This window comes from Bos indicus, chromosome 4, assembly GCF_029378745.1.
Source record: "Bos indicus isolate NIAB-ARS_2022 breed Sahiwal x Tharparkar chromosome 4, NIAB-ARS_B.indTharparkar_mat_pri_1.0, whole genome shotgun sequence".
In the NCBI taxonomy this organism is placed as follows: Eukaryota; Metazoa; Chordata; class Mammalia; order Artiodactyla; family Bovidae; genus Bos; species Bos indicus.
In genome coordinates, this window is record NC_091763.1 from 42,240,580 (window position 1) to 42,267,261 (window position 26,682).

A 26,682-nucleotide genomic window follows, 5' to 3' on the forward strand; every position below is an offset into this window, starting at 1 on the left:
TTTATAATTGATTCTGTAAGCATTTTTATGACTTGCTTATACAGAGTGAAGTAAGCCAGAAAGAAAAACCCCAATACAGGATACTAACGCATATATATGGAATTTAGGAAGATGGTAACAAGAACCCTGTGTATGAGACAGCAAAAGAGACACTGATGTATAGAACAGTCTTATGGACTCTGTTGGAGAGGGAGAGGGTGGGAAGATTTGGGAGAATGGCATTGAAACATGTATAATATCATGTATGAAACGAGTTGCCAGTCCAGGTTCGATGCACAATACTGGATGCTTGGGGCTAGTGCACTGGGACGACCCCGAGGGATGGTATGGGGAGGGAGGAGGGAGGAGGGTTCAGGATGGGGAACACATGTATACCTGTGGCGGATTCATTTTGATATTTGGAAAAACTAATACAATTATGTAAAGTTTAAAAATAAAATAAAATTTAAAATAAAAAATAAAAACCAAAATACATAAATAAATAAATAAAAGTCTCATCAGATAATTTGAACCAGCGGATTCATCTCAATTTTGACATCAATAGATTACTTTTTCTCATTCAAGTTGTGATGTTCTTGGCTCTTATGAGAAATGATTTCCAATTGTATTGGGACACTTTGTGTATTATCTTAGCAGTCTCCGGCTTCCTTTCAATCTTTCATTTTAGCTAGAAGTGCCCCATTTTAGTTCCTGCACATGTGTTGTGACCTACTTTTTCTTGCCATGCTTTGCAGCTTGTGGGATCTTAGTTCCCCAGTCAGCGTTTGAACCCAGGCCCACGGCAGTCAAAGTTCAGAGTCCTATTTACTTGACTGCCGGGGAAGTCCCGTGTTGTGACCTCCTTTTGTCCACTGCAGTTCCAGTGACAGTTTTCAGACTGTTTACAGTATTACTATGGTCTTCTTTGTTTGTCTCATGCCGTTGGAGTTCTCACTAGTTCTTGCCGCTGCTGTCTGAGGAAGTAAAAGGGCTTTCCCCTAGCTGGGCTGCCAAGCATCTCTCACTGGAGAGGGAGATGTGGTGGGATCCTCTTACCATGACCTCTCCCACTTCGCTAATATCTCGGGGGTAGTGAGGAGATCCTCAGGTCACTGGGGACAAGGCCCTTTCCTAGACTGTGTCATTCACTGTGACTGGGTTTATTTTTCCTCTTCTGCCTGTTTGTTCCTAGTAAGACTTTGATTCAATATTTTGTAACCTTTTATCTACATACTTCATCATGTATCAAATATCCTTAATTTGTAACATTAGATAATTATTTGTTTAATCAAATGCACAGTGTTCTTGGGTTTCCACACTCCTGTGTTTGTGTGTGTGAGTTTTAGGTTGAGAAAACCAAGAAAAAGTCAAAACAACAATAGCAAATAGATGTTTTCATAAACAAAGTTTTTTCATGTGGGGGCCTAGTGGCTCAGATTAAGAATGCCTTTCTTTTAAATATGCATCCATTAATGTTAAACACTACAACATATTTTCAAAGTTGACCTATTGTCATCATGTCAGGGTCTTGAACAAAATAGACTAGACTCAATTTAAAATAGTATTTAAATAAGAGATCTAGCTTTATAACTTTATTTGCATAATTTTATGGTTTGCAAGCATTTTCCTGCACATAACCAAATGTAATGATATAAAAATATGTTAAAAACAAGGAAGATGTCAATAGATTTAGATTTACAGGTTTAAAAAAACTCAGAGGTTAGATGATTTATCCAGTATTTCTAAGCTAGTAAATGCAATGGTTGGGATATATATTTAGGTCTCATTTTACATATATGGGAAGTGATGGGATCCCATTTCCTAAAAATTGTTTAAGGTGAAAATAGATGATATATGCTCATTTTGAACAGAGACAGAAGAACGTGACAATGAATCCCTTAGATCCTTTCCAATTTATCTTAGTTTATGTATTTAACTTTTTTAACAATTAACTCGGAGAAGGCAATGGCACCCCACTCCAGTACTCTTGCCTGGAAAATCCCATGGACCGAGGAGCCTGGTGGGCTGCAGTCCATGCGGTCACTAAGAGTCGGACACGACTGAGCAACTTCACTTTGACTTTTCACTTTCATGCATTGGAGAAGGAAATGGCAACCCACTCCAGTGTTCTTGCCTGGAGTATCCCAGGGACGGGAGAGCCTGGTGGGCTGCTGTCTCTGGGGTCGCACAGAGTCGGACACGACTGAAGCAACTTAGCAGCAGCAGCAGCAGCAACAATTAACTAAAAAGCTGAGTGCTTGCTTGACTTTTTTTTGAAATCTAAATTAAAAAAAAAAAAGCAGGGGCTGTATTAGGAGAGAACATTAAAAGTAATGGCACTTATTTTTATTTTCTGAAAAATAAAAAAGTTTCCTTAATAGGCAAATGACTTTTTGAGGGTCAGCATAACTGCATCCAGGATTTAAATGCTATTTCTGAGTTGGCAGCTCACTCTGCTGTGTGCCAAGCATAAGATACCTGGTTCAGTGAGCAAAATGTGCATCATGTCACTTTGAAGAGAAAGTCATGTCTCATAGGATGCATTGTCAACAAGCCTGATGAGATATAGTGCTGGTGGTCTGATTCTCTCTTTAGATGTGGTTTGGCTTTTGAGTCTTTTTGTTTAATTTTTTTATAATCTGAAGAAATCATAGCTTCTGGCTACTCTGTACTATTTGAATAGTTAAACAAGCCTGACTATTGGTTTTCCAATACTAAAAGGATCTACAAAATAAGTGAAATGACCTTGGGCATTATTTCTAATACCCATTGTAATCATTGCTAGATTTAAATTTGAGGGTTACAGACTTGCACATTTTAATGTGGGAATTTCTGACAGGCAATATTGGAATTTATTAGACTCTCCTTTGCTTAATTTTGGACCTAGGGAATGAGTGTTACTCACTGATTTAAAGAGTAATTCTCTTTAATAGAGTAAAACCTCATGGCAGAATTCCACAGGGATATACCGGTATCTAGTCCATAAGAGTCATGTTGTGGGTTGTAAAATGGTTTTCTGAAAATTTGGTGGCACATTGTATATTTCTCCTATTGAAGAAATAAAGGACTTCTCTGACCATTTTACCTATTTTTCTGTCAATGCCAGTGTTGTAGTCATGTTTTTCTGTACTTCAGAAAGTGGTTAAGCTAGTACCACGATGCTGAAGCTGAAACTCCAGTACTTTGGCCACCTCATGTGAAGAGTTGACTCATTGGAAAAGACTCTGATGCTGGGAGGGATTGGGGACAGGAGGAGAAGGGGACGACAGAGGATGAGATGGCTGGATGGCATCACCGACTTGATGGACATGAGTCTGAGTGAACTCCGGGAGTTGGTGATGGACAGGTAGGCCTGGCGTGCTGTGATTCATGGGGTCACAAAGAGTCGGACAGGATTGAGCAACTGAACTGAACTGAATCTTAAATAGCAGTTGTTTTATTTTGTTTCTTTTAAGGATGGATACATTGTAAAGATTTTAAACTTTGGGAAGTTTCTTAGATCAAATTTGCTTTTCTGAAAATTAATCAGTGTTGTGAATAAAAAAAATGCATTGGGTGCTTTGTTTACTTTCAATTTCAAAATGCATTCCTGTTTTTTTCTTTCTTAATGTTTAAATTGTACAGAGGAAACCCTGTTAGGGTAATGACTTGCTGAAGACAGGTGCTCTCCCACTCATCTTATTAGTTGTGATTGCTGATGTAGATTGTTGTGGGGCTGAGAGGTTTGTAACACAGCAGGTTATTCATTAGCAATTCCAGGATAAAAAAATAGAAAATAATTTGAATCTTATGATTGTTTTACTTTCTAAATCCATAGTGTGTGTAATATTTTAAATTCCTAGATACTCCATGCATTTCTGTTCCTAAATTAGAAGTATTCTCAAATAACCCATTCTACATATTATTATTATACAACTCCCAAGAATACTATTGTCTATGTAATATGTTATAAATATAATATAATGAACAATACAAAGTTACATCCTTTCAGCCAGATGGGCACTATAAATATATATATAAGCTTTTACATTTCTGATAGTTTCTTAGGATACCCTCTGCAATGTCACCTTCTACAGACTTTTAAAAGGACATATATTGATATGCATAATCATATTTGTAAAGACTCAACATATTGTTGATTCAGAAAATGTTAATCTCTCAAATATGGTAATTTAGTATCTTTCAAAATAAGTTTAACACTGTTGATTCCATGTCTTAAAATGTTTATGTACCTGAGAATTATTTTATATTTGATTTGGGGAAAAATCATCAAAATGACAAATTTATTATGTGAAAGCCACAACTATCTGGGTTGCCTTTTGAATAAGCCACTGACTCAATTCTGATCAAAGCAATAATGTCTGTCCATTGTTTTCATTAGGGGTTCTAAGCGTGTTCTTTCCAGTGGCAATAAGCTTGTTTCTCTAAATTTAAACTGCATACTTGAAACACTACTAGGAAGTTAAGAAAACTATAAAAACTGATGGCTAAAATATCACAGAGATTAACAGAGAAAGTTCTCATTTTTTAAATGATTTTTTTCTTAATTTTCTATTTTCTCTCCTGTTATTTTCATAATTCCTTTCTTTACAATGTATTTTGAGTCTCTGAATATCTATTTCCTTGACTTTAAAATGGAGATATTAATAATAGAACCTACCTCATAGGGTGGATGAGAGGATGAAATAATGTATGTAAAAGTGCTCAGCATACTAAGTACTAATCCTGGCATACTGGAAGGGCTTAACAAAATTACTTCCTTGGCATTATTATACATTTTGCAGGACTCTGCTCCCAATTCTAGAACCTGTTCAAAATTCTAAAACTCAGCTACTATGAGTCACTCTTGGTAGAGCTTATACATTGTAAACTGGATTTTCTAAGTTGAATATTCCTTGAATCTGAGCATTGTAGTTGTATTTGCAACCTTATCTGCTAGGATAAGATACTCTTAGATCTGAAGCTAATAGTTGCTGTACCTTATTTGTGAGTAATGTATCTTTAAATTCTACCATACTTGATGTGGTGCAGTTTAGTACTCCAGTAGAAACCCTATGGAAACAGTCCTTCCAAGATGAGCAGGGTTTGGGCAGCCAAGTTGTAAATTCTATCTATCCCCCTCATACCTCTTGGAAATGCGAGCATAGCCTGATGAGCATTTTCTTGTTAAAGAGGTTTTTGAAGTGAATGGAAGTCTGGGCTAGATGACCTCTAAGAGATCTTCCTGCCAGTCTGCAGCAGGTTCAAGGAACCAGGGATTGACAAGGCTGTGTTTAGGAGTCCACCAATAGAATGTTTCAAAGTGATTTCTGCTTGACTGACCACCATTTCCAAAATTACCACTCAGTTAAGATTTCCCAAATGAGGCAAAGCTGTTTGTGTATGCTTCAAATCATCCATGTCTAACTTTGCATAACTGACATTCTGGCTTTGTGAAGAGTTTATGAAAATTCAAAGATTTATTTTTGGCAGTCCTATAAGCATGAAGAGTTGCTAAATGTGTTCTTCATTTAAAAGATAGTGATGCTTCATTTATTTTCTAGCAATAGGTGCGTTCTTTCCATCTTTAATTTATATATGGCTTTATCTTATAGCCTCTAGAGCTGCAGAAAAAGTAGTCAACATTCCCGAAAGGGAGGACTACACTTCAAAGGAAACAAACAAACAAACAAACATAGATTTGAATCTATAATTGAAAACATAATATTTGAATAAACAGATTAATACATTTAATCTACTCCCATATGCCCTGTGACCATACAGGTTTGAATCATTGAGAACAGTGAAATAGTTGACATTTTTAATCACTCACCATAATGCCTGGTACTTTAAAGTATTGAAACCACGGGAAGAAAGATTTAAGGTACATGCCAATCTGTAAGTGCTTTAGCTTTTGTAAATTCTGCATAGTACAAACTGATCTGTGTTCCTTAAAAAGTGTCCATCTTTCACATTGAAATGCTTTTAAAAGTTTGGAAACATTCCATGAATTGTAATAATTTTGTGCATTTTCACAATACCAGAGCTTAATTTGACATTTTAATCATTTTAATTAAAAAATCTATTTCAACCTAAAGTGATACATCTGACATATTATAATAATTCATCTATGGTAGTTATGGAATTATGCCTAGAATAACCTGTTCCCTTTATAATTTTTCTGATACATGGATAAATATTAAGTAAATTATTCAGTTTTTCTTCCAAGCACTGTTTTCATTGAGAAATCCCTATGGACTAGTAAATGGTGAATTTGACATCACTATTTTGGTACAATTCTGTAATGACTTCTGTTACAGCTAATTGTAAGCAATTAAAATTTGTAAAGGGAAAATTTTAATTTTAAGAAACGTTTATAAGATGTATAAAAAGGCAAACCAGAGCCACCTCTATTATTTTATTATAAAATCCTAGTTCCTTTAATTCTATGATATCTTAAAATGTCATATATAAAATAAGATTAATTATTTACCATCAGTTGTACAGTATAACATTTTTTTTAATGTTAGAGTTTATTATTTATTTGTTTTATATAATAATTCTTAGTTTTGTAATCAAGGCCACTGTTTTATTTTCAAATCTGTGTTAATCTTTAGGCATGTGGCTTTCCTTGGTGGCTCAGATGGTAAAGAATCTTCCTGCAATGCAGGAAATCTGGGTTCCATCCTTGGGTCAGGAAGATCCCCTGGAGAAGGGAAGCGCAACCCACTCCAGTATTCTTGCCTGGAGAATTCCATGGACAGAGAAGCCTGGTGGGCTACAGTCCATGGGATCACAAAGAGTCTGACATAACTGAGCAACTGACATTTTCATTTCTGAGTAAAGCTGTATTTTATGAAATGAAATCAATTAATTACATAATAATATTCTACTCCTTTTTTTAAAAGCTGTTTAAACTTGGTTTGTTCTCTTGTTTTGTACAATCAGCTAAGCAAAAGGAAACAGGTTTTTTTTTTTCCCAAAGGCGTCTTTCTGAACCACAGTTTTTAAACACAAAAATATTTAATAGTAATTTCTCAGTAACAGACCAAAGTATTTAGAATGCGATAGAAAGAAAAGGGAAGTGGTTCTTATCTGAATTCAAAGTTTTAATAGGAAAAAGACTACATTTAATCCATATCCTTGAATCTCCCTCAAAAGTAATCCTACTGTCAATTTAGTTTTCATTCAGCTCATCCTCTTAAATATTTAAGCCTTTGTCACTCAAACATTCAAAGGAAGATGTATGCCAAGAGTTCTTTTTCTTAGTTTTTTCTTTTTTAATATTCTTAATTACAACAAAACTTTAAGGTAGGAGAGGGACTGATTTTGGAGATTAATTTGAATAATAAGAAAATTGGGCAACATCATAATTATCATTTTTTCTCAGATATTTTATATTTATAATATTAAGTCTGTTTATATTTTACAAAATATACCTGAAAACTAAATAAATTCTATTCTTGTTTAGGGATTTAAGTAGGAGGCAGAGTATCTAAGGTTGAGGAAAAAAACCTGAGCTTCTAACAACCTGTTCCATCATTACCAGATAATTTTGACTATTTGTGTGTCTCTGGCATTAGTATAAAGATTTAGCTGAACAGATCCCCAGTATTCCAGTTTTTAGGTCTCAGAAGCACTGTGTACATACTGTGTACACCCTAGAGAAATGTGACAGTTTTTCTCTTCTTAATTTCATTATATGACTTTCTGTATTTATGCACTGGTTTCCTTGTAAGTTTCATTTGAGCTACTAGAGTGTGAATCCTAAAAATGCCTACTATACAGTCTTAATTTCAAATTCTAGAACTTCGCATCAGTTTCTATAGCCTAAACACGAGAGAAGAAAACAGAATTGATTGAATGCCTGTCGTTGTGTGCCAGGAGCTATGCTAGAGCATGCATCTTTCGTCTTAATCCTTCAAAAACAGACTTGTGAAATGAGTGGAGAAAACAGATTCTGAGTGTAAGTACCTGGTCCCAGTTCACAAAGCAGCTAGACGATAGAGTTGGGATGAAAGCTCAATGTTATTGAGTCTAAAGTTCATTCTATTTCCCCAAACACCAACGGGAAAAGAATGAAAGCTTCAATTAATGTCATAATCAAAAACATGTGGTATTCTTCATGAAATGGGTCAGTACACTGTAGCAGTTAGAAGCACAGATTATTAATTCATGCTGTCCAGCTTTGATTCCTGTATGCCATCTTTAAACCCTGTGGCCTTGAGCAAGTTCCTCAACCTTTCTAAATTCCCCTTTCCTACATGTAAAACGTGGATGATAATAGCAGCTACCACACATAGTGCTATGAGGCTGAAACAAGCCTTCAGTTCAGTTCAGTTCAATCGCTCAGTTGTGTCTGACTCTTTGTGAACCCCACGGACTGCAGCACACCAGGCCTCCCTGACCATCACCAACTCCCGGAGTTTACTCAAACTCATGTCCGTTGAGTCGGTGATGCCATCTAACCATCTCATCCTCTGTCGTCCCCTTCACCTCCCGCCCTCAATCTTTCCCAGAATCAGGGTCTTTTCCAATGAGTCAGTTCTTCACATCAGGTGGCCAAAGTACTGGAGTTTCAGCTTTAGCATCATTCCTTCCAAAGAAATCCCAGGGCTGATCTCCTTCAGAATGGACTGGTTGGATCTCCTTGCATTCCAAGGAACTCTCAAGAGTCTTCTCCAACACCAGAGTTTAAAAGCATCAATTCTTCAATCAAGCCTTAGCACATAGTAAGAGACAGCTATTATTATCAGTTGTTCTTAATTTTAACTAGACTGGTCTTTGGAGGCCATTTTATTTAACCTCTTCTTTTTCTAATTAAGAAGCTGGGGTCCTGAGAAGTGGAATGACTTGCCCAAGGTTACAAAGACAGAAACATCATCTAGTTATCCTAACTTTCAATCTGGTGTTATACTTGTAAGCAAAAACAACATTCAGAGGATAATGAATGCTGATACTATATTTAGAATTCATTTGCATTATTTTATGAATCCCTCAGCTATTTCTGAAATGTGCCTATTTCTATTAATGATAGTATTATCTAGTTGTAAATTTTTATGAATATTGATAAATGGAATAGATCAACACATTATGAATATACTGCTATATTTTAAAAGTCCATTAAATTTAAGGATAACTTTTTTTATGTACAAACAAAATATTACATGGGAATGGCAAATGAAAAATAATGGTAAAAATTAAGAACTATTTTACTTAAATGTGAGCGTTTTTTTTACGCTAAAGAATTTAAGACTTAAATATTTGTCAAAATTAATGAAGTAGAGCAGAGCTGTTACTCTCTCCTGTTGTATTAAATGGATTGCCTTCCTCTGCGTTGCACATTTTGTCCAAAAGAGAAAAGATCACAATGATTAATGCACAAATATTTATGTTGTTAAAGTTTCAAAAGTGATAAAACTGTTTTCACATCAGATTAGAAGTATTTTTTTTTCTTCTGGAAAAAAGTAATGAACTACATAAATATAAAAATCAAAAGTGGCTGTAAACGGTGAATGTTGCACTTTCCCTGAAAACTTATTTTTCACTGATAGAAGAAAAAAAGCAGAAAACTGATCTTTTTGGCTTGTAAAAGCTTAGTTGAAAATAGTTTCTAGACTTCCTTTCAAATTAATACTCAGCACACAAATTACTGAGTGCTTACTTACTGTGTTTAAGGCAATATGCTAGTTGCTGGAGACACTAAAACTTATAAGACATAGCTGTGACCATCGAGGACATTACAAAGACTAATTATATTTTTTGGTTTACCTTGTTGCTTAGTTACAACTTGAAGTTTCTAATATAGCATCAAATGTTTTGGCTAGTAAATACAATAGGGTTGAAGCAATATCAGAGCATATATACTAATTAAATGGTCTCCCCTTATTACCATGCTCTAATTATATTAAATAGTATCAGAGGTACAGTTAATTTTCACTTCAAAAATCATTGTAATTTCTTTTATTGTATAATTAAACTAAAAGAGCTGTAATACATTCAAACAGAGCCTGTGCAAGATTACTTAAATGAGAACATTTTGCTTTGGGGCAAACAAATAAACATTTCCAGAAAATGCAAGTAATCTCTTAATTAGACAACATCCACAGATTGTGAAAATGCTTATTTATTTCATTGATAAGATTATATATCATTTGCCTATTTACTTTTATCAAGTATACCATCTTAATATGTTTAAAATAGAGTAAAAAATTGTGCCAACTAGCACACTTACATTTTTATAATATGGTAAAAGATTGTGCCAACTAGCACACTTTTAAATCAGATTTTATAGGGCAAGTTTCCCCTCATTATCTAAAGATAATTTATTGTCACCAGAGAATGATGTATATAGTGAAGCTGATTGGTATTGAAACTCCTAAATAATATGGCACATAAATAAATGTCCACACATACAAAGATATATGTGAAATATTTCCAAATAAAAACTGTACTCATATTTTATCTATGGTTTTAAATATCTATGATTTTTCATGTTTCTCAGACTTTTCAGTTGAACCTTACTGAAGGGATTAAATAGAGTGTAACTCTAAGGAATCCTTTCAGTAATAGATGTGTTAACATTAATGGGAAAGTGAGGTCTTTCAAGGAAAATTTGGTCATTTGGATATGCAACAATGGGGTTCAAGTGAAAGCGAAAGTCGCTCAGTCATGTCCGACTCTTTGCAACCCCATGGACTATACAGCAGTCCATGGAATTCTCCAGGCCAGAATAGTGGAGTAGGTAGCCTTTCCCTTCTCCAGGGGACAACCCAGGGATTGAACCTAGGTCTCCCGCATTGCAGGTGGATTCCTTACCAGCTGAGCCACAAGGGAAGCCTGGAGAGATATATAGTAGAAGAGACAAGAAAGCAAGATCAGAGCCCTGAATGGTGAGATAATCCATGTGCTGTGTATGCTTTGTCGAAAAGATAAGAAGAAAAATTAATTACTGAGCTTCAATTAGGCTGTTAAGACAGAGTCCTTAAGATAAGAAACAAGAATGATCTCCAGGGTAGCAGAAGTGAAGAACAAAGACAACACAGAAAGAGTCACTGGGTTATGGAAAAACAGGGACTTAAGGCTAGAGTAATTAAGGAAACATTACGTAGGGGGAAATGAAAACTTTTAGTGTCTATTACATATCAGATAATTTGATTAAAATTATGAATATTACATATTATAGTACATTTGACAGCAAAGTTAGATCAAGCACTGTTTGTTTTAGTGTGCTATTTATTTTTCTATAAGATGTTTATGTGATAGAGGGGCACAATTATTTATTATTTCAAATAGCATATATTTATAGAACAGATTCTTTGTAAAATAAAACACTACACCATGTTAGGGCATAAAGAAAATAATAAAGATTGAGAAGCTTTCAACTTAACATAGGAAAAAAATGAAGATTATTGGGATCAAGAATTGATGGAGTCATGGCCACAGATAAAGAAATGATATTACTTATAGGGAATCTCAGAACCAATGACTTAAGAAGTTTAAGAGTTCTAGAGTCTTTAGACTCACATAAGCTCTATTGCAACAACATATTTGTGTTACTTTCATAGATGTGGATGCATTGAGAAACAACTGTATAGGAAATGTCCTTTGCCCTCAAGGAAGAGCTGGAAAACTCACTCATGTACCATGTTCTCAAGCCAGTGTGTATTTGTGTAACCAAGAGCTGTACAAAGGCAGAATGAGAAATCATGTCTGCTTAGGAAGATCAGGTGGGATATGAGGAAAGGTTGACACGGGCTCAGCCTAGGAATGAGAAATATTCCAACAGTGATAAACTGGAAGAAGAGCAAAAGCCGGGTGCATAGGGTTTAGCAGACTATGACTTAAATAGAAAACTAGAAGCACAGATTTTCTTTAGAGGATTAGTGGATTGGGAAGCTGGAGAAAGACAAGATGCAGGCTGCAGAGGGCCTTGAGTACCTAGAAAAGGCTTGATATTTTATAGGGCAGGTAGTACTGAGTAGGGGAAAGGAGAATCAAAATGCTGCTTAGGGAGATATCTTTTATCACAGGTCTTAATAGAAAGGAGAAAAGAAAAACAACTCTTGGTAAAATGTTATCATCCTAAAGTGTGTACTCTCAAAGTGTTAGTAGCTCAGTCATGTCCGACTCTTTGCAACCCCATGGACTGTAGCCTGCCAGGCTCGTCTGTCCATGGAATTCTCCAGACAAGAATACTGGAGTGGGTTGCCATTTCCTTCACCAGGGGATCTTCCTGACCCAGCGATGGAACCTGGGTCTCCTGCATTGCAGGCAGATTCTTTAGCGTCAGAGCCACCAGGTCAGCCCTGTATTTTCAAAATGAACCTCAAGTTTTGTACACGGAAAATTAAACCTCAGAAGTACATTGATTTTTCTGACAGGTAAAATGTTCATAAGAAATTATGGGTATTCACAGGGACATTTGAGAATAAACAACAACATCTGTTAATAAGTGATTTCCTAATGAGATTAAAACTATCAGTAGGAAGTGCTTTGTGGGAAAGGCTATAGGAAATGAAAATAAATTCTAATTCTTACTTGCTAATTAAGACAAAATAGCACCTTCAGAAAAATCAGAGTGGTTCATATTACTGTTCTCTCAAGGAAGATGGACTGTTTTGTTCATCTCATCCTACTGAAAAATTGTCTAGTCTTACTTTAAATTTTACTAACTAAATATAAGAATAACTTTAAAAACAGTAAAATGTAGAAATGTTTTAACATGAGAACTCTAATAATGAAAATTATTGCCAAATTATTTATAATAACCTTATATTTTTTAATACGTCTTCACATTTGGTAATTTCCTGTGCAACAGTGGGACTAATGTGTGTACTCAGTTGCTTCAGTCGTGTCCAACTCTTTCTGACTCTATAGACTGTAGCCTGCCAGTCTCCTCTGTCCATGGGATACTGCAGCAAGAATACTGCAGTGGGTTGCCATTTCCTTCTGCAGGGGATCTTAGCAACTCAGGGATCAAACCTGTGTCTCTTAAATCTCCTCCATTGGCAGGAAGGTTCCTTACTACTAGCACCACCTGGGTGGCCAGTGGGAATAATGGATAAGAGTGATTTTCTAGGGATTAGGAAGCTTCCATAGCCTCTTACCCTTCTCCATCAGAGGGGAGACAGAATGAAAACCACAATCACAGAAAACTAACCAATCTGATCACATGGACCACATCCTTGTCTAACTCAATGAAACTATGAGCCATGCCATGTAGACCCAAGACAGATGGGTCATGGTGGAGAGTTCTGACAAAATGTGGTCCACTGGAGAAAGAAATGGCAAACCACGTCAGTATTCCTGCCTTGAGAACCCCATGAACAGTATGAAAAGGCAAAAAGATAGGATACAGAAAGATGAACTGCTCAGGTCGGTAGGTGCCCCATATGCTACTGGAAATCAATGGAGAAATAACTCCATAAAGAATGAAGAGACTGAGCCAAAGCAAAACCAATGCCCAGTTGTGGATGTGACTGGTGATAGAAGTAAAGTCCAGTGCTATAAAGAGCAATATTGCATAGGAAACTGGAATGTTAGGTCCATGAATCAAGGCAAATTGGAAGTGGTCAAACAGGAGATGGCAAGAGTGAACACTGACATTTTAGGAATCAGCGAACTAAAATGGACTGGAATGGGTGAATTTAACTCAGATGATCATTATATCTACTACCGTGGGCAAGAATCCTTTAGAAGAAATGGAATAGCCATCACAGTCAACAAAAGAGTCTGAAATGCAGACTGTATGTGGATGCAATCTCAAAAATGACATAACGATCCCTGTTCATTTCCAAGGCAAATCATTCAATGTCACAATAATCCAAGTCTGTGCCCTGACAGTAATGCTCAAGAAGCTGAAGTTCAACAGTTTTAAGAAGACATACAAGACCTTCTAGAACTAACACCCAAGAAAGATGTCCTTTTCATTATAGGGGACTGGAATGCAAAAGTAGGAAGCCAAGAGATACCTGGAGTAACAGGCAAATTTGGCCTTGGAGTACAAAATGAAGCAGGGCAAAGGCTAACAAAGCTTTGCCAAGAGAACACACTGGTCATAGCAAACACCCTCTTCCAACAACACAAGAGAAGACTCTACATGTGGACATCACCAGATGATCAATAGTGAAATCAGATTGATTATATTCTTTGCAGCCAAAGATGGAGAAACTCTATACCGTCAGCAAAAACAAGACCAGGAGCTGACTGTGGCTCAGATCATGAGCTCCTTATTGCCAAATTCAGACTTAAATTGAAGAAAGTAGGGAAAACCACTAGACCATTCAGGTATGACCTAAATCAAATCCCTTACAATTATACAGTGGAAGTGACAAATAGATTCAAGGGATTAGATCTGACATATAGAGTTCCTGAAGATCTACGGACAGGGGTTCATGACATCATACAGAAGACAGGGATCAAGACCATCCCCAAGAAAAAGAAGCGCAAAAAGGCAAAATGGTTGTCCAAGGAGGCCTTACAAATAGCTGAGAAAAGAAAAGATGCGAAACACAGGGGGGAAAAGGAAGGATATAAGCATCTGAATGCAGAGTTCCAAAGAATAGCAAGGAGACATAAGAAAGCCCTCCTCAGTGATCAATACATAGAAATAGAGGGAAAAAACAGAATGGGATGACTAGCGATCTCTTCAAGAAAATTAGAGATACCAAGGGAATATTTCATGCAAAGATGGGCACAATAAAGAACAGAAATGGTATGGACATAACAGAAGCAGAAGATGTTAAGAACAGATGGCAAGATTACACAGAAGAACTATATGAAAAAGATCTTCATGTCCCAGATAAACACGATGGTGTGATCACTCACCTAGGGCCGGACATGGAATGTGAAGTCAGGTGGGCCTTAGGAAGCATCACTATGAACAAAGCTAGTGGAGGTGATGGAGTTCCAGTGAGCTATTTCAAATCCCAAAAGATAATGCTGTGAAAGTACTGCACTCAATATGCCAGCAAATTTGGAAAACTCAGCAGTGGCCACAGGACTGGAAAAGGTCATTTTTCATCCCAGTTCCAAAGAAGGCAATGCTAAAGAATGCTCAAACTACTGCACAGTTGCACTCATCTCACACACTTGCAAAGCAATGCTCAAAATTCTCCAAACCAGGCTTTAATAATACATTAACTATGAACTTCCATATGTTCATGCTGGATTTACTAAAGGTAGAGGAACCAGAGATTAAATTGCCAACATCCGTTGGATCGTTGAAAAAGCAAGAGAGTTCCAGAAAAACATCTACTTCTGCTTTACTGATTATGCCAAAGCCTTTGGCTGTGAGGATCGCAACAGGCTATGGAAAATTCTTCAATAGATGGTAATACCAGACCTCTTGACCTGCCTCTTGAGAAACCTATATGCAGGTCAGGAAGCAACAGTTAGAACTGGACATGGAACAACACACTGGTTCCAAATTGGGAAAGCAGTTCATCAAGACTGTACATTGTCACCCTACTTATTTAATTTATATTCAGAGTACATCATGCAATAAAGCACAAGCTGGAATCAAGATCTCCTGGAGAAATATCAATAACCTCAGATATGCAGATGACACCACCCTTTTAACAGAAAGCAAAGAAGAACTAAAGAGCCTCTTGATGAAAGAGGAGAGTGAAAAAGCTGGCCTAAAACTCAACATTTAGAAAAAAAGATCATGGCATCTGGTCCCATCACTTCATGGCAAATAGATGGGGAAACAATGGAAACAGTGAGAGACTGTTTTGGGGGCTTCAAAATTACTGCAGATGGTGACTGCAGCCAGAAATTAAAAGATACTTCCTCCTTGAAAGAAAGCTGTGGCCAACCGAGACAGCATATTTAAAAGCAGAGACATTACTTTGCCAACAAAAGTCTGTCTAGTCAAAGCTATGGTTTTTCCACTAGTCATGTTCTTGCCTGGAGAATCCCAGGGACAGGGGAGCCTTGTGGGCTGCTGTCTCTGGGGTCGCACAGAGTTGGACACGACTGAAGCGACTTAGCAGCAGCAGCAGCAGCATGTATGGATGTGAGAGATGGACTATATAGAAGGCTGCACACTGAAGAAATGATGCTTTGAACTGTGGTGTTGCAGAAGAGTCTTGAGAGTCCCTTGGACTGCAAGGAGATCCAACCAGTCTATCCAAAAGGAAATAAGTCCTGAATATTCATTGGAAGGATGATGCTGAATCTGAAACTAAATACTTTGGCCACCTGATGTGAAGAACTGACTCAATGGAAAAGACCCTGATGCTGGGAAAGCTTGAAAGCAGGAGAAGGGGATGACAGAGAATGAGTTGGTTAGATGGCATCACCAACTCCAGGGACATGAGTCTGAGTGAACTCTGGGAGTTGGTGATGGACAGTTAAGCCTGGTGTGCTGCAGTCCATGAGGTAGCAAAGAGTCAGACATGACTGAGTGACTGAACTGAACTGAACTGAATTTTCTTGGCTGGGAAATAAGTGACCCAAATGGAGTGTAAATCTTGATCTCTGGCATATTTAAGATGCTCATATGACCGCATATAAAAGCTGTTATTAGCATGTGTAATCTTTGGAATCAAGCAGGGATTCAACCTCAATTTTTTTTAAGTATAATTCTTATTTTCATAATTTTAGATTTTTTTAGAATATACACAGGAATGGAAAGAAGTAGTATGAAAATTTATTGGTTCTTAAAATATGTCAGCAAATTTGGAAAACTTAGCAGTGGCCACAGGACTGGAAAAGGTTAGTTTTCATTCCAATCCCAAAGAAAGGCAATGCCAAAGAATGCTCAAACTACTGCACAATTTCACTCATCTCACATGCTAGTAAAGTAATGCTTATAATTCTCCAAGCCAGGCTTCAGCAATACGTGAACCGTGAACTTCCTGATGTTTAAGCTGGTTTTAGACAAGGCAGAGGAACCAGAGATCAAATTGCCAACATCCGTTGGATCATGGAAAAAGCAAGAGAGTTCCAGAAAAACATCTATTTCTGCTTTATTGACTATGCCAAAGCCTTTGACCGTGTGGATCACAATAAACTGTGGAAAATTCTGAAAGAGATGGGAATACCAGACCACCTGACCTGCCTCTTGAGAAACCTATATGCAGGTCAGGAAGCAACAGTTAGAACTGGACATGGAACAACAGACTGGTTCCAAATAGGAAAAGGAGTACGTCAAGGCTGGTTATTGTCACCCTGCTTATTTAACTTATATGCAGAGTACATCATGAGAAACGCTGGACTGGAAGAAGCACAAGCTGGAATCAAGATTGCCGGGAGAAATATCAATAACCTCAGATATGCAGATGACACCACCCTTATGGAAGAAAGTGAAGAGGAACTCAAAAGCCTCTTGATGAAAGTGAAAGAGGGAGTGAAAAAGTTGGCTTAAAGCTCAACATTCAGAACACGAAGATCATGGCATCCGGTCCCATCTCTTCATGGGAAATAGATGGGGAAACAGTGGAAACAGTGTCAGACTTTATTTTGGGGGGCTCCAAAATCACTGCAGATGGTGACTGCAGCCATAAAATTAAAAGACGCTTAGTCCTTGGAAGGAAAGTTATGACCAACCTAGATAGCATATTCAAAAGCAGAGACATTACTTTGCCAACAAAGGTCCATCTAGTCAAGGCTATGGTTTTTCCAGTGGTCATGTATGGATGTGAGAGTTGGACTGTGAAGAAGGCTGAACGCCAAAGAATTGATGCTTTTGAACTGTGGTGTTGGAGAAGACTCTTGAGAGTCCCTTGGACTGCAAGGAGATCCAAGCAGTCCATTCTGAAGGAGATCAGCCCTGGGATTTCTTTGGAAGGAATGATGCTAAAGCTGAAACTCCAGTACTTTAGCCACCTCATGCGAAGAGTTGACTCATTGGAAAAGACTCTGATGCTGGGAGGGATTGAGGGCAGGAGGAGAAGATGGGGACGACAGAGGATGAGATGGCTGGATGGCATCACTGACTCGATGGACGTGAGTTTGAGTGAACTCCGGGAGTTGGTGATGGACAGGTAGGCCTGGCGTGCTGCTATTCTTGGGGTTGCAAAGAGTCGGACATGACTGAGGGACTGAACTGAACTGAAACTTAGAAAATCCAGTCAGTAACATTTTTTTATATCTCAAGAGAACATCAAAATTGAGACTCCAAAATCTGGTCTCTTTATTTCTAGTGTTGATACATGAATGAATTTTCTAGGGCTGCTGTAACAAAATACCACAAATGTAGTCACTTAAGAGCAACAGAAATTTATTATCTCACAGTTGTAGAGACTGAAAGTCTAAGATCAATCTGTGGACAGAGTTGGTTCCTTCTGAGGACTGTGAGTGAGAATCTAAACCATGACTCCTATCTACCTTCTGGTGATTTGGTGGCAATCTTTGGCATTATTGGCTTATGTAGCATCACCTTGATCTCTTGTCTTCATCTTCACATGGCATTTCCCCTGTGTCATTGGTGTCCACATTTCCTCTTTTAATAAGGATACCAGTCGGATTGGGGTACACCCTACTCAGTATAACCTAATCTTAACTAATTACATCTGTAGTTATCCTATTTCCAAATAAGATCACTTTCTAAGATAGTGGGATTTAAGTCTTCAACATATGGATACATTTTAACGTAATTCAACCCATATCAATATGTAAATAAAATATGAATATTGGAAGTTTTTGAGAGTCATCTTGTAGATCATCTACTCAGTTTAGATCTTCTGTCTCTTATAGTTAAATGGAGAAATTAAAGATTCAGAGGCAAGTTTTATCAGAAGAGGTGTGTTTTCCAGATGCACCCAAGGTCTCCTTGCTGGCTTCCCTAACATCAACCTTTACTCTAGCCTCAGTTCTCTAGCAAACTCTTTACCTGAGTCATCGGGTGAACTCTAAGGTGAAGTATGAACTTTGGCTGGTTATGATTGTCAGTGTAGATTAATACCTGATAAAAATACATGTTGAAATTCTCATACTTTGCTATCAATATTATTGTAAATGTAAAATTTTTCTTAAAATTATTATTATTACCAGCTGAGCTACCAGGGAAGCCCAAGAATCTCATTAAAGTGATAGGAACTTTCTCCAGGAGATGCACATGTGACATTTTGCCTATAACTGAACAGGGCCCCTGTAGCTCATTCAAACAGACCCTCTTGCTTTACACACCCCAGGTTAAAGACTGTGGTTTAAAAAGTTCTTTGAACTTAGGTCAGAATCTCTACTATTTATCTTGCTAGTCAGAACCACAGGTATTACTAAATTTTCTGATAGAAGGAAGGCATCTAAAATAGCATTCACAGTCCATCTAAGCCATCTCTTACTTAATCTGATGTGCAGTAGTGGCAATTTCCAAAGTCTGGTCCCCAGCTTCTTCACATCAGAAACACCTGAGTTCCTATTAAAAATGGAGATTGCTTTATTTGTTTTTAAACCACACACTGGACCAAAGGAGACAAAGGCAAATTCAGCATCGGGGTTGTGCCCCCTGCTTCTGTAAACTCTATGTATAGCCGTAACACCTAAATTGTCCCATCTGTATTCTTACTAAAGTGAAACATACTAGTGCTACAGCAGTAGTTTGTCAAGTGGAGTAATTAACCATTATGAATCCAAGAGTTGTTTTTGTTTTTTTTTTTTTTCTATTTTATAATGACTAACATTGGAGAACACTTAGCCAGACATTGAACCACCTTGACATCCCTTTCTTCCCTTGAACACTCGCTAGCAGCTGGTAAGGTCTTCACACCCTGATACTTTAATTTTTTGCCTGGTGACACTGACATTAAGTATTAGTGGGGACTGTTCATCCCAGGACAGCCTGGAATGTCCTTCCCTTTGGCTATGGTCAGGCCCTAATTCACTGTCACTTTGGAGTTGAGGTGTCCTTTTTTTTCTTTCCTTAGATCCTATATTCTAACCATTAGTACAAATAAACATTTTTATACAGAAAAAAAAAAGAAAAAGGCTTGACTGCATGTCAAAATGATGGGTGGACACTATCACAAAGGGAAGTATTCTGATCATTACAGCTCAGCCATCACTTGTCCTAAAAATAGGTAGATAGATGTTCCTGGGTCACTAGCTTCACTCTCTTGCGTATAGCTCAGCATGGTAGTGATGCTGAAGTGAGCACATTTGGGATGTCTGACCAGTAGGCAGATACCACTTTACAGTTAAGGATTCAATCATCCTTGTGGCAGGTAGGCAAGACTGAATCCTGTATCCCATCCTTAGAGATTAGAACAAGCTTTGTGGATGAGCATCATCCAGCATAGTTTTCTCTGTAGACATTGTGGCTTAATTTGGACAACAGAGAGCACTTTTGCCCAACAGATTTTCACTATCATGTTTTTTCAGCATGTGATTTAATAGGTACCCACTCCAGTGTTCTTGCCTGGAGAATCCCATGGACGGAGAAGCCTGGTAGGCTGCAGTCCATGGGGTCTCACAGAGTCGGACACGACTGAAGCGACTTAGCAGCAGCAGCAGCAAGGCAAACATATGTCAAGGTTTACAAATTAAAGTCATCACTTTAACTGTATCAAGAAAGCAGATAATCTTTTTTCAGATTTGAACCATCTTCATTCAAATCTGGTTATATCTCTTTCTGTACTGTTGACTTGCACTATAGCTTCTCTTTGCAATTTTCTTTATCTTCATATAAAGTGAAACCCTGAGCATGTATAGGACTGTGTTCAAGCTATTTAATTTGCTACTCAGACCTCTGAAAGGCCAATGCAGCAGAAACTCATATACTCTAATTTGTTATTTCACATCTGTAGAAATCACAATGAATTTCATAGTGGAATGCACAATATAAAATGCCCATAATTTCACACATTAAGATATAAATATCACTTGAAAATTCTGTAAATTTGAAGACTTAATGAACTAAATGGATTTGGATTATTTCTCTAATAGAGGTTTTTGTATTGGGGAAAATAAGTAGAGAGTAAGGTTCCTAGTTACCAAAATCCTCAATAGATTTCAGTTAACATTTCTTTATTTGTAACCTAATAACCAAAAATATTATCTTATTTTAAGTTAGCATTTTGTGAAATTCTTCATTTGAAATATATTTCTATATTATATAATTCTGGGTTTTGAAATCTGTGAGATAAATTTATTCATCTTTTGCCTGTTAAGGATGTAATACTATCCTTAAGATAATAGTTAGCTAAGAATCTATTTTCAGTTCAGTTCATTTCAGTCACTCAGTATGTCTGACTCTTTGTAACCCGATGGACTGCAGCATACCAGGCTTCCCTGTCTGTCACCAACTCCCAGAGCTTGCTCAAACTCCTGTGCATCGAGTCAGGGATGCCATCCAAGCATCTCATCCTCTGTCATCTACTTCTCCTCCTGACTTCAGTCTTTCCCAGTATCAGGGTCGTTTCAAATGAATCAGTTCTTTGCATCAGGTGGCCAAAGTACTGGAGTTTCAGCTTCAACATCAGTCCTTCCAGTGAATATTCAGGACTGATTGCTTTTAGGATTGACTGGTTTGATCTCCTTGAAGTCCAAGGGACTCTTAAGAGTCTTCTCCAACACCACAGTTCAAAAGCATCAATTCATCAGTGCTCAGCTTTCTTTATGGTCCAACTTTCACATCCATACATGACTACTGGAAAAACCATAGCTTTGACAGGATGGACCTTTGTTGGCAAAGTAATGTCTCTGCTTTTTAATATGCTGTCTAGGTTTGTCATAGCTTTTCTTCCAAGGAGCAAGCGTCTTTTAATTGCGTGGCTGCAGTCACCACCTGCAGTGATTTTGGAGCCCACCCAAAATAAAGTCTGTCACTATTTCCATTGCATCTATTTGCCATGAAAGTGATGGGACCAGATGCCATGATCCTAGTTTCTTGAATGCTGAGTTTTAAGCCAGCTTTTTCATTTTGAACATTTGTGAGATTAGTGCAATTGTGTGGTAAGCCAGCTTTTTCATTTTGAACATTTGTGAGATTAGTGCAATTGTGTGGTAGTTTGAGCATTCTTTGGCATTGCCTTTCTTGAGATTGGAAAGAAAACTGACCTTTCTCAGTTCTGTGGCCACTGCTGAGTTTTCCAAACATTCTGGCATATTGAGTGCAGTACTTATACAGCGTCATCTTTTAGGATTTTAAATAGCTCAGCTGGAATTCTATCACCTCACTAGCTTTGCTTGTAGTGATGCTTCCTAAGACCTACTTGTCTTCACACTCCAGGATGTGTGGCTCTAGGTGCGTTATCACACCATCATGGTTATCTGGGTCATTAAGGTCTTTTTTGTACAGTTCTTCTGTATATTCTTGCCACCTCTTTTTGATGTCTTCTGTTTCTGTTAGGTCCTTACCATTGCCAGTAATATATTTTAGGTTTTCCTTTATTTTATATAGTTTTTACTACTTTTCTGATGTTATGTTGTTTGGGTTTTGTACCAGTTTTTGCAATTTTATATTATGACATATATTTTGCCTATCCGTTTATAATCTCTTCCTTTGCTTCAATGTTTATACTGTATTTTCCAATTTTTTTCTTCATTACCTTGTGAGTTCTTTAGCTTTTTCCAAAATGTCATTAATATCACAACAGTATGTTTTTTTCTTCTTTTTTATACATAAACCATGTTGCTGATATTCACTTAAGTATGGTGGGAAGAAGTGAAATGCAGGTTGAAAACATAGCATAAAAGACTGCTCTGAGAAAAGTAAATTATGCTAAAATGATTGTAGCTATTTCCATTTGGTTAAGAGTATTGGAGTTTCAGCTTCAGCATCAGTCCTTCCAATGAACACTCAGGACTGATCTCCTTTAGGATGGACTAAAGGAGTCCATCCAGTCCGAGGGACTCTCGAGAGTCTTCTCCAACACCACAGTTCAAAAGCATCAATTCTTTGGCACTTACCTTTCTTCAAAGTCCAACTCTCACATCCATACATGACCACTGGAGAAACCATAGCCTTGACTAGACGGACCTTTGTTGGCAAAGTAATGTCTCTGCTTTTTAATATGCTGTCTAGGTTGGTCATAACTTTGCTTCCAAGGAGTAAGTGTCTTTTAATTTCACAGCTGCGATCACCATCTGCAGTGATTTTGGAGCCCCCAAAAATAAAGTCTGACACTGTTTCTACTGTGTCCCCATCTATTTCCCATGAAGTGATGGGACGAGATGCCGTGATCTTAGTTTTCTGAATGTTGAGCTTTAAGCAAACTTTTTCACTCTTCCTCTTTCACTTTCATCAAGAGGCTTTTGAGTTCCTCTTCACTTTCTTCCATAAGGGTGGTGTCATTTGCATATCTGAGGTTATTGATATTTCTTCCGGCAGTCTTGATTCCAGCTTGTGCGTCTTCCAGCCCAGTGTTTCTCATGATGTACTCTGCATATAAGTTAAATAAGCAGGGTGACAATATACAGCCTTTTCCTATTTGGAACCAGTCTGTTGTTCCATGTCCAGTTCTAACTGTTGCTTCCTAACCTACATATATATACCATAGCAGTGAACTAAATATTTGAGGAGATACAAAAGAGGTACATGATGGCAGCTATCATGTCAATTAAGGTATCATTTGAACAACAATAAAAATCTCATTTGAAAGCATGATTCTGTGTAAGAAATTGTGAGAGACAATATATGAATAAGTTCTAAATCAAACATAATTAAAATTTACAGTGAGATTTTTCAGATGTTGGGAGCTGACATGACCATTTTTCTATTTTGTGATTCTTAAACATGTCCACTGACATTTATGAATATATAAGTATTGTGCTAGATGGAAATGGATAGTAGATGAATAATTGGATGGCAAATCTATTTCATTGTTTACCCATAATGTATTATCATAAAATTTGGGAAAATGTTAAGGTGGTTACTTTAAAATTCTTAGATGATCGTATTGATTTGCTGTTATTTTTTAAAGCAGATTATTTTCTTCTGTGCTGTGCTGTTCTGTAAACTGTGCTTAGTTTCTCAGTCATGTCCCATTCTTTGTGATCCCATGGACTGCAGCCTTCCATGCTCCCATATGCATGGGTATTCTCCAGGCAAGAATATTGGAGTGGGTGCCATGCCCTCATCCAGGGGATCTTCCCAACCCAGGGATCAAACCCAGGTCTCACACGATGCAGGTGGATTCTTTACTGACCGAGCCACCAAGGAATCCCTATTTTCTTCTACTTAAGCTGAAAGTGTTGTTGTTATTATAAATTAATTGATGTTCGTATATTTTACCTTTTTTTTGTATTTTTACATCAAGGGAAAGTGTTTTAAAATGACTCTGGTTATGAAATTCATTAAACATCCAATAAAATCACCTTATGCCTACATCAATAATCTAAGTGTATTTGAATGTCATATTTTAAGACCTTGTTTATTAACTTGGTGAAATAATATACACTATTTAATAATCTGTGCATGTATTACATGATTCCCAAGTGTACTTTCCTTTATTTAAAGAATTATGTTTAAAATGGGACACATTTTAATGATCCTACATTGAACTTGCATCCTTAGCTTTTCAAAAAAGAAGAAAAGACAGCCCCATTTGTAAGAATAAAAGGACAATTTCTATAAAGTTAGGAAAAGCAGAATTTGTATTATAGATTCAGTTTTTATGATTTAGAAAAGCTCAATGAATGAGTTTCCTTCTGACACCAGATTTTTAAGACTACCCTTGAAAGTCCCACTGTAACTGAGCTTTCTCAAAATGATTTTTATTATGTGGTGTTTCCAAACATGGGAAGGGGTGGAAATTATAGGGAACTTGGAAATATTGGTATATTCCTAATAGCAATAATGAACTGCTACAAAGTGGAGTGAAATTAAAATTATAAAAGTATTTTAAACTTTTAAAGTTAGATTTTGTGAACAAGAGATACTGAAGCTTGAAAGGCTACAGGATCCAAAAGTCTGCACATAAAACAAATAAATAAAATAAATATTTTCAGTAGAGTAGTTTTATATATATAGGCTTTATAATAAGAGACATCGACCTGATTAATATGTAACTGTAGAAAAGTATATGGCAACAATGCATCTTATTTTATGACTTTAACTATGATTTAGAAGTCAAGCTATATAAGCTTCAAAAGGAAATCTCTTTGGGTCTTTGCAGATGATAGATTAGAATTCAGTTTGTCGGAAAGAAGTAAAATGAACAGAGAAGTGTACCTGTACATCAAGAAGATATATACCTTCATAGAAATCCATGGGCTGGAAAGCCATGTGTAATATAATGTATCATTAACATAAAAGAACGGTGGAGTGGAATATTGCCTGGTCAAGTGAAGGGTGTTGATATCTCTTATCAGGATCTTAGTAACGTGTAATTCAGAATAGGGACAAAACAGTCATCTAATCATGTATGCATTAATATTTTTGATGAATATTTATTAAGCTTTTTATATAACTGTCAGGCAGTGGTAACTATGTTCATGGGGATTTCAGTCTGGTTGAAATTGTCTTTTAGTTCTGCTTCAAGAAAGTATATATCATGCCCTGATTATTGATGATTTCAAATATATATGAGAAATAATAAGTAACAGCTGCTATTTATTGAACACCATTTTAAACACTTTTAAAGATATTAATGACATTCCTTTTCTTCTTACACTAATTAAATTTGTATTTATCTACAAAAAATAAAGATAAAAGAATTTACTTACTTAATCTTCACGGTGACTTTATGAGATAGATGCAACTGTTTCCATTTTATATTTGTGGAAATGGAGGCACAGGAAGCTAAAGTAGCTCGTTCAAGATCAAACAGCTAGTAAGTGAATGAGTAGGACTTTGGCCCTAGGAAGTAGAGAATATGGAACTCATATTCTCAGTTACTGGTGAACTGGTTACTTGTGGCATTATTCTGATTTATGAGTAGATCCCCTGGAGAAGGGCATGGCAACCCATTCCAGTATTCTTGCCTGGAAAATCCTTTGGACAGAAGAGCCCGCTGGGCTACAGTTGATAGGGCTACAAAGAGTTCGACACACCTGAGCAACTTAGCAGGCAGCGTGCACTCATAGGAGTATTAATACTAATTGAAAATACTTAGCTTATCTTAATATTTATAATATTCTTCCCCCAATATACTGGATATGGTTATATTAATACCCAGTTGTGACTATATTAATATTGTTTGTAGAAAACATATAATGGAGATTTTATAATTTTAGAAGACATATAGCTATGATTCATAGTCAAGGACAGTAAGGTGAATCTAGCTTTAGAAACATAAGTGTAGTCACCAAAGAAACAATTATGGTCCAAGCTGAAAGGAAGAAAACACTTGGAAAAAATGTAACAGCGATCTAAAGAGATTCAGCTTTAAAAGACATATTAGTAAGACTAATAATAATGGATGAAAAGTTTTAGTTAAGAAATGGGAAAAGTGCATAAATTATATGTAGTCATAGTGTTTAAAAGGAATAATGTTCTAAGAGGATTTGCCATACCAATGATTTTAGGTGTCTCCGTCCACATAAATTATAATTCAAGAAATTGAAAGAATTGACAGACTTATTTAAGGAATATTTGCTAGTATATTGAGTAGGATATTGTTGTAAGTATTTAAACTTATTACATTAAATTCTCATGTCTACTTTTGAGGATATATGTTATTAATATTGCCATTTACAGACAAGGAAATGAAACTTGAGAAGTTAAATATCTGGTCTAAGTTGAGACAGCTTTAAGTGGCAGAACCACAATTCAAATGTACACGAGTTCCAAAGTCAAGCCTTTGATGGCCCTATCTGACTCTAAAACACCAGTCT

General features: G+C 36.8%; 1 protein-coding gene across 11 annotated transcripts in view; it reads left to right on the forward strand.

The window, feature by feature from the left end:
* Window positions 1-26,682, forward strand: part of MAGI2 (membrane associated guanylate kinase, WW and PDZ domain containing 2) — a 1,460,538-nt gene that overhangs the window by 120,925 nt on the left and 1,312,931 nt on the right. The window lies entirely within an intron of this gene.